General features: G+C 36.6%; 1 long non-coding RNA gene across 1 annotated transcript; it reads right to left on the reverse strand.

Annotated features, from left to right (window-relative positions):
• Window positions 1-3,633: 3,633 nt before the first annotated feature.
• LOC124170464 lies at window positions 3,634-9,600 on the reverse strand. Its single transcript, XR_006867476.1, has 3 exons — window positions 9,361-9,600; window positions 9,050-9,177; window positions 3,634-3,707 (listed from the first exon to the last, which is right to left on the reverse strand). It is a non-coding gene; the product is annotated as an uncharacterized LOC124170464 (long non-coding RNA).
• Between the last annotated feature and the right edge of the window lie 466 nt (window positions 9,601-10,066).

Genomic DNA, 10,066 nt, shown 5'->3' on the forward strand with positions numbered 1-10,066 from the left:
GCAGCGAGGGGGGGTTTTGGGGGTTAAACCCCCCCCCCCAGAGCTCAGAGAAATATTTAAATATAATCCATTTTACTTAATTGGATTGATATTACTAATAGAATAGTGTAAGGATTAATAAAATATCCCTTAGAAAGCCGAAAAACTCACCATTTTGAACCGTTTATCTTAAAATTCCGCAATTAATTAATCTCACACCTACCACTTATCCTGATAGGTATCCATACCACCAAACACCCATGTATTAGTTGTACCTAAATACACCCCCCAGCCTTAATTCCTGCTGCGCCCCTGGGCAGATCTAACCCTGTGAATGCATGTGCTGACGAAAGTTCACGTAGTTCCGAAGGTTGCCACTTTACGATGGTTTAGCGCTGAGAGACCGGAAGTGGAAGCGACAATAGAAAGACGAAAAGTTCGTGTATCTCCCTTCGCTCTATTTTCTTCATGGATTCGTCCATGCGAGGGAGACTATGGGCGGAAGAAAAATTATTCGTTAAACGCACGTTGAACACAGTAATATCTTTTCCCTGTATACCTCAACAGCTGTGCCAACCGTCAATTTCTCATTCACGAAAAGGCGTTTGAAACGCCCGGGCTAAACATTGCCCACTAATAGCCAAATCAAACCCTACTCCCCCCCTTCCCCCCCTCTCCCCTTCCCCTTCTTCCACCCCCACTACTCCACCAAGGAGAGCTTCTGGAGGATCCGACTGCAGCAGTTCACCTTCAGCACTGACGATAGCGGGTCAACCCGCTGAAACGTTTGCAAGCTTCTTTGTGAGTGTCCTTTTCTATATAAAGTAAGACAATATACCGTAATTATTTCCAATGGGTAGTATGAGTGATACTCACATGCACCCACACACCAAATTTCATTGGTCTAACTTAAATAATTATGAAGATATTCTAATTCTCGTATTTGCTGTGATAATCGAATCGAACTTTCAATTTTACTGACCTCTTTTGTGATTTTATGAATCATTTTTTTTTAATTTTTTGAAATTCGTAGTAAAATTGAATCAATTACGCAACAAAAGCCCTCTTCACATATAGAGTGATTCATTTTTATTTGCTCACGCAGAAGCGGCTGCCGATTTTCCAAAATTATTCTCCCTACGAAAACAGAGAGGTACGCTCGAGGTGTTTAGCGAACAAACAGGAGTCGGCAAATCTCATGACGAAGACACGGAAGTTCTTCCTTGATAACTTATCTTTTGTGGCGCTAGGCGTGATTTAAGCGTTCTTTCCTTGTTTGTTTTAAACTTTATCCACCATTTGCTATCTCCCTGCTTCTCCCTGTCTCTCCACAGTCCTCTTTATCTCCGTTTACCACTCCTACGACGCGATACTGTGGAATTTCTTATCTTGTGAAGTCTCTCATCGCCTAAATACTGTTATCATAAAAAATTTCTTATTTATCGAGTAAAAAAATGCATTTTTAATCTATATACTCGGAAGCCTATCTGTTTTTATAAGCCTACCTAGTTTTATTCTATTTTAATAACTGATCTACATAAGCAATTTAGGCGTTCGTAGGACATGTTCACTTCTTTGGAAAATAAATTGCTCATGAGTTTACAAAACATTTCCCACCTAGTTTTTAATCTACGGTCTCATGGTGATTTCCATCCGAGTTGTTCTAATATATCAGTGGCAGTAAGAAAACTGTTATAACGGCCTTTCACGCACCTGGCTCATCACTTTTGTAAACGTCATATTTGAACTCCAACTTTACAGCGACGAATGCTCAGTGAAATAGCGACTCAAAATACCGCTGCGAGCAGGGAATGAGTGCTCAAACTTAGCTACTTAATAGCGGTCGCATTTCAATGGTTATATCACTAAACAGCTTTTGAGAAACAGCGCAGTGAGTGCTTACTCCCCGTGAATGCAATCAATGTCTCCGTGACTATGTATCCAGCACCCTCTACTCATCTCTCACTTTTTCTATTTTCCACTCTACTCTCTCTAGCCTCCTTCACACCTATCCATAATTGTAATACACTTCCTAAATTTCATCGCTCACTGCTGCAATTTCAATAATTGCCCCGTATTTAAAGGCAGAAGACACAACTAGATAGACCCAACGTGAACGCATGATTTACCAAAAAGTCTGAACAGTATGAAACCCTTTAAAAAACATCACCTAATTAATATCTATTGTATGGAATGAAGGAGACGAGAATAGATAAAAATTCAGATGATGGACTCCTTATACAATCGTTTGAAACCCAAGGAGCCAGTGAAAAAACACCAACAAGTGTCCGTGTTCTATCAATTTACAATGGAACCTTGAAAAAAAGAGTTTTAATGGGACCTCACTTATACAGGTACACGTGAGGAAGCAGGGGCCGGAAATTTCCGGGAATCCAAAGTTATATGGGCGTATCCAAGGAGGGGCAGGAGGAGGGAGGTGCCCCCCTATAAGGAAATGTCTTTAAGGAAAATCAGGACTGGATTGCAACTATAGTTTTCAACAAAATTTCTTTTAAGCCACGAAAAATGATATTAGTATAAGGCATGTAATTAGACTAAGTTTTTTTAAGCAAATGATTTAAAAAATAGTAAAGCTCCATGATGGTTTTATTAAAATGCGAGTTTCAATCACCTTTTCCATATTAAAGGCTACAACTTGAATAACCATGGCTTGCCACCTCCTAAAATTTTGATCCTAGGTACGCCCTTGTATGTAATAATCTACAAACGAAATAAGGAGAGGGAGGGTAGGAAATTTACAATGTCGTTTTTGAAAATTCATACTCTTCTTGGCTCGTTTCCATGTGAACGGAGAAGGAATATGCAGGAAATTTACTAAACAGTTCTTGATAACTTAAATTCTTGCAGCATAATTACATGTAAACAATTCTAGAGAGAATAATTTGTTTTTGTAACTGATTTAAAATCTATATTCATGAAATAACGTTTTGAATTGGATAAAATAATAATAAAAAATCTAATATACCGAAATTTTCTCTAACTTCTTCCTTCTAGATGAATAATTTGGACGCGTAACATCTTTCAATCATAACATTAATTGCAATGCAATCAAAAGAAAAGAATCAATACTTGGATTAGGAAATCCTGAGGAAGGTTGTTGCTGAAGCTTCGTCTGCAGTTTTGGATTGAGAAGAGGAGTCCACATTACACTATCTAAATCTCTCTCTCCGCCTAAGGCCTCGTTCTACCATTTCTCTCCCTCCCTTTGCTACCTATTCCCTATCAGAATTTTCCTCATTTTTCCCTTTTCTGGGTGAAAATAACAAGAAATTGAATGATCGCATATTCTTTGAAAGACGAATTTACAATGCGCTCAAGGAAAAGGGATTACCACGTGCCGTTTTTGCGAAATAAAAACAATTTAACTTGGGCTATTATGGAGAAGCACGTCTTTTTCTCGAGCTAGAGAGGCAGTTTGTAACTTCAAATTGTGGAGAGAGAATTCATTATACGCAAATTTTTTGGCAAATGTAAATGTGTTGGGATAATGTATAAGGGTTGCCCAATACGTAATGTACTACAATTGCTTTCTCAGTCGATAACAATGGTGTGAATGCGAAACTTTACTTATGCATTACGTGAAGTTTTATGTGTGCGTACAACAAAGTCTTGGCTTTTCCGAGTGAAAGATTTGCAGCAGGACTGTTTCAAAGTGGCATCTGTTAGTGATGTGCGTTACCAGCAGCATGCCCTGATTGAATTTCTCACTGAGGAGAAAACAAATGTAGAGGATATTCACAAATGTTTGAGCAAAGTTAATGGAGAATCTGCTGTCAATAGGTGTGCAGTTAGTTGCTGGTTTCAGAGGACTAGGACATCAGAAGGCAGTTCGGCGGTGATCCAAGATTAGCAGCGTTCAGGGGGGCTATCCACGGCTGTCGCGCCTGACACGTTGCAGCGAGCTGATGTTGCTATTGCCATGCCATTAATGGCAAGAGGCAGAAACATTAAATCAAAAGCATATGCCAACACACTAACTAGCCTCAAGACGTGCATCCAGCGATTTCGGTGCCATACACCCGAGGTGATGTTTTGGTTCAACATGATAACTCTCGGCCCCACACAAGTTCGAGGACTGCTGGTCACATGGCAAAACAGGGATCGACAGTGTTACCCCATCCACTGTACAGCCCTGAACTGATTCCCTCGGACTTCCTCTTGCTTGGGATGATATTCACATGACAGGACACCATCAAGGAAGACATTTTGTGGGACGCGAGGATGTGATTCACTCAGTAAAGAAATTGCTCCGTGACCGAAAGGATTCAAACCAACAACAGGATATGTAGTTTAAACATCATTCTTTCTTTTTTGTGATTCTTATTACGTTCGATTAATAAATATCGAAGAAAAAATATGTTCCTTTACTTTCCGGGCAACCCCCGTATGTTAGGTTCAAGCAATGTGGAAAAATAGGTAGTGTAGTTGAAACATCATTCTTTCGTGTGTATGATTCTCATTACGTTCAATTAATAAATGTCGAAGAAAAAAATAGGATACATTTCTTTCCAGGCAACCCTAGTATACTGGGTTCAAGCTACGTCGCTTCAATAATCATTGAAAACATTGTAGAGAAGGAAGTGTTTCCCACCGAGTTTGTTGGATCCCCAACCATGATTGGACTATGGCTGCTATTATGGATAAGCGTTGCAAAAAATAGCATATGCTATTCCGCGGGTCATTATTGCAACGACCCCGTATTATGAATGAAGCGTAGTAATAATTTTGTTCGGAATAGCAGCATGCTATTTCTTGCGCGAGCTATTTGGAAGCTCCGCCTCTTCCGGTATGAAAAACTTTCGGAACAGTTTGCGTAAACAATGAGGGAGAAGATATTTTTATATATTTTTCTGTATTTTACGGGATATTGACTTGAAGTTATAAATAATTACTTTATTTACATTTAAAAATTATATTAAACCTTGGAAGTATATAATACGCTTTGAAAATCTCATTTAAGAAATCAGCTGTTTGTTGTGGTTGTGATAATTTCCCAATGGCTTCAGACAAGTGGGTTAAGGTGGGTTAGGTCATAATTTCGTTGTTATAATGATGATTTATCGGACATAAATATTCAATGATTTACCTATATCCGATCGGTCCTTCACCGTGAGATATATGCTATGCGAAATAATCATTGAAAGCTAAATTTGTTTGATTTTCTTCGTAAATGTGTTAGGCTTCGAAGTCTGTTTGTTGCATATCAGAAATAATATGTATCAACTTTTATTGTATTGCTCGTGACGATATCGTTTTACTGTATGAACTAGAAGCTTTCGTTTCTAATGTTATCTATATATTATATGACTCCCTAATTTCAGTGTTCATTCTCTGTTTAGGAAATGAAGTAGGTGGCAACGTCACAGCTGTGCGTACATGTATTATGATGGAATAGTATCGATATTTGAGCTGCATATTTGGAAAAAGCAGAGGGAGGTGATGGTGAATTTGAGGATGGATGGAACAGCTGTGAAAAAGTGAATCTAGCAATAGTGAATCGTGTGGAAAGTGCTGTTGTGTCAGTTATCATTGTTTTCGTATCAGCTGATTTTATTATGTGCTCACTGAAATTTTTGATAGACCCTGAACTGTGCCGATAAACTGAAACTTAATTGTGTGAATAACTTACTTGTCTATAGAGGAAACAATTTGTATTCAATTCCACATGATATATATTGCATTAATGATGTAGTGCATGGATATTCCATTAAACGTTTGTGGTGAATCATATTTGTTCGGAAACTTTATTGGTGTTCGGAGAAATCCTTTGTTTTCAAGCAAGTAATTCAAGTCGACTGCCCGTGTTTATAATTTAGTAAATTTTTAGTTTTAATTGTAGAAGGCAGCGAGTAGTGGGGAAAACAATTTCGACTCGTTGCATGTATTTGTATATACTGTCCAATTGAGGAAATGAACGGCTGATCAAAGTATATGGTATTATTATGGTAATATATGGTTTTCATTGAAAGCTATAACTATTAATATATTTGGCGAGTTAGTGTGTTAACACAAGCTTGAAAATTTTCAAGAATCGACCTGATAGCCTACATTGAGGATATTTTTAGTAGCAAGTCAAGTGATGAAATAAAATTATGAATTGTAAATATGAATAAAACACGTAAAATTTGGGCTAATGGTAGTAATTCTTTGCATTAATTGTTATTGTTTTCGTACTGTCGATGAAGCAAGCTTGTGCTTCATATATTAAGCTCGAATATTAATTCCTAACCAAATCACTTAACTAGTTAAATATTCATCACTTATGCTACTATTATTTAATTAAAATAAAGCTGATATCATTTTATTTTTGGCTATTATTCCATTTTTCAATGCTTGATTAGGTTACTTTAACCTCAGAAAAACAATTCGACATCGCAAGGCGCACGTTTTCTGGGTTGCAATACCGAATTTCTCGGCATCGAAGACCGCGTATTATTATTGCAACCCTATCGGTTGCAATTCGCCGTTCATAATAGTAAATAGCAACGGGCCTATGCTATTCTGAGAATTACGTCTTCCGGTGTAGTAAAAACACGAATTGCAACCGTTCGTAATACCAAATAGCATAGGCGTTGCAATACGCTATATTATAGCAACATCGGTTGCAATATCGAAGAATAGCATAATGCTATTCCATCCATAATAGCAGCCCATGTGTCGTTTTTGCACATTTTGGGGATGGCAATGCCCATTGCTTCTTTAATTGCCTCCTCCAACGTTTTGCCATTATGTCAAAGTCTTCTTCATTTTCGTGTCTTTCATTTCCATGCGACACGGCATTACGGAAGATCTCCCAGTCTGCCAGCCCATAACACAGTATTTGTAGCAAGTATGGGAGTTGTGTCAACATGAATTAACCCGGATTAGTCATCACCACATCAAATTCAATGTTATTGATTTAGCTGGGCTTCTTAGCCCTCTTGTTACAGCAAAGTCAATGATGCTTTTGCCATGCACCCTCATTGGTACGTCAGGTGCAATGGGTAACCTGCAAGAAATTTGTTCATCATGCTAGTTAGTCTCATTGAATAGAAAATTTTCTCACGAGTACAAATATATAAGCCAAAATTCTCCTAGTGCTCCACAAACGTCAATAAATTCTAGTTAAAAATGCTCAATTATCGCTTGAAGTCACGTGACCTGAAACGCATTCTGACGTCATCGCACGGTACTAAACACGATATATATGGTTTTCACACGTTTGTCTATTGAATATCCTTGCTGCAATACACTTATTCCACTAACCAAATGATATGGGAGTCCAAAACAGGAAACAATTTGTATTATATTTGAGGATGTGAGAAGAAATGGCTGCGTGACCAAAAGAAGGATTCAAACCAACAAGGAAAACATGCCCTTGTTTCCTGCTCGAAGAGGACAATAGAACGAGACGGAGATTATGTAGAAAAATAGGTTGTGTAGTTGAAACATCATTCTTTCGTGTTTTTATGATTCTCATTACGTTCCATTAATAAATGTCGAAGAAAAAATATGTTACATTTCTTTCCGGGCAACCCTCGTATACTGGGTTCAAGCGATGTCGCTCTAAATACCTTAAAGCATTGAAAATATTGTGGAGAAGGAAGTGTTTTCCACCGAGTTCGTTGGGTCCCCAACCACGATTGGACAATGAGTACTGGTGTGAAGGTTACTATAGTAGGTGGTTAAAATATAGAGCAATTCAATTATTTGGGCAGCACTTTAGAGTAGAACCTATAGGTATACAGCAATACAGCAATTAGGAAATCAAGAAAAGAATTGAACTAGCAATGGTGGCATTCACGAACAGGAAGAAGTAATGTGAGGGAATAGTTGTGTAAGAGTTTAAAGATAAGTATGGTGAAGATAAGGAGAGAAGGAGAAACGACAAAGTGCTAGGCATTGTGCGTGAGTAGAAACAGATTCTTGATGAGATTTGATAAAGACAGAAGGCGTGGAAGGAAGGATTACTGATTGGGGAGGGGATACTGATAGTGTTGGAGAGAATGATGTTCGGGAAATGAGAGAGAGGAATAAAAAGAATAGGAAACGTTGGTAATTTTGGTAGGAATCGTACACGGTTCTGTTTTTAAAATTGACTGAAACCAATAAACTGAACATATATGATAACAAATTGACAATAAACTCCCATTTCTTGATCAATAACACGAAAAAGTCGTTTTAAAAAAAACGTAAATAACAGGGATAAAGGGTAAAAAAATAATTTTGAAATGGAGCAACGTTTAAAAACAAAGAAGAAAATAATATCCAACGGCTGCATACATTATTAATATGAATACAAGTAGAAAAGAAATCTTTCAAGTTAAAATAACCATTAGAAGAATATTTAAAGTATCAAAATCGAAAAATGTGGTTAATGTAAGATTATATTGCTTTTTCTAAAGGGCAAGTCCGATACATTTTAACCTGCAAGAATTAATGTTATTATCATATAAAAATCGCATTGTCCCTCAATATTATTTCAAATTTTCTTTGTTTTGATGGAGTGGAATGTTGCAATCAATTTAAATTTTAAGAGCAACCTGCACCACGTGGATGTCTCAATTTTTCCATCATCAATACCGGACTTTAAACTTTCAGCGATAATTTTTAAAATATACTCTAGGCATAATAAAAGTTTTCTTATCTATCTTAAACGAGATGCCTGAGCCTACTTGGTTGGCAAAAGAATCGTCTTTTAATATTATAAGCACTTCAAATGAAGTGGAGTAGTAATTGTTGTCTATTTATTTTCATGCACTTCATTTGTTTTATTAATTGAAAAAGCAGTTCCCATTCAAATGAAAATGAAACTATTTCCATTTGCTTTGATTCTCCAATTATCTGGTAGCAATTTTAAAAGTTTTTATATTACTTTAAATCGAAATGAGAAATCAAGAACAAATGCAACAGCTACATTAAAAGCCGTCGACAGTTTCATAAAAATAATTCTGGAAAACGCCATCGCATGCATATTCATTCTTATGTTCAAAGTAAATGGAACTAATTGATCCCGAATAATAAAATTTTAATATACATTCTATTCATACTGTTAATCTCGCCAACCTACCTTCTCCTGATGTCCTCAAATTGATGTCTTAACACGCTGGTATCTTTTGCAGTTTGTCACATATTCTTTACTCTCTTGCATTTCACTTTCTTTGCATTATCCCTCAAATTATTAATACTATTTCTTTCCTGATTATAAAATTAAAAGTACCTCTCTCAGTATTCATTACTTTAAATCGACATCAGATATCTTAATTTAACATAATACTTCCAAGAAGAGCCGTGAAGAGGTAAAATAATTTTCAAAGGATTCACCCGAGTGCCATATTCTGATTAAATATCCAAATAAAATATTTCATCCAGTAAACGTACCTTGTCCTGATGTCCCGAAATTGAGGTCTTAACACACCTTATAGCTATGTATTTCTTCATTTTTTCTTTAATTAAAGAGTCTTATCTCATTCCCGATATTAATGTCCGTAACTTATTACTCCGATTTGAAATAGTTTTGCAGCAAGCATTTGTTTACTTCAATTGTTGATTGAAACATGGAGACGGCAGAAGTTATGTGCGAAGACGAATATTCCACGCAGTGAAATGCAATTTTATAGAGTTGATAATAAAAGGAATGGCAAATCACCCATTTTATATTGAATATAATCAACAAAACAATCCACACATACTTTACCTTTGCTAAGAGATGAATAATCATCATCATCTCTAATTACTGCAGCGCCTCCATAGGGCTATAATGGTCAATTTCGAAACTAAATATTATATCTTCATTTATTTATATTACTTTACGTTGTTCCGATTGTGGTATAAGTGTAGGAACATTTTACTGTCGTCTAATTTTGAGCTCTCATAAATATTCCCGCGCTCCAGCTCATCAAAAAGAGATCGAATTTGAGTTCCAAGCTTTTGCCCAGATGAAAATCAAAAAAGAAAGAGTATGAAATATCACGAGGCTATAATAAATATCTCCGATGACGTCTGTTGTGAATTCGTTTAATCGTATTAGGCTCAACTATGCGGAAGTTAATACTCGAAAATGAAAGGGACACTTCGTTGATTTCCA

The sequence above is a fragment of the Ischnura elegans genome, chromosome 13 (assembly GCF_921293095.1).
Source record: "Ischnura elegans chromosome 13, ioIscEleg1.1, whole genome shotgun sequence".
NCBI lineage: Eukaryota > Metazoa > Arthropoda > Insecta > Odonata > Coenagrionidae > Ischnura > Ischnura elegans.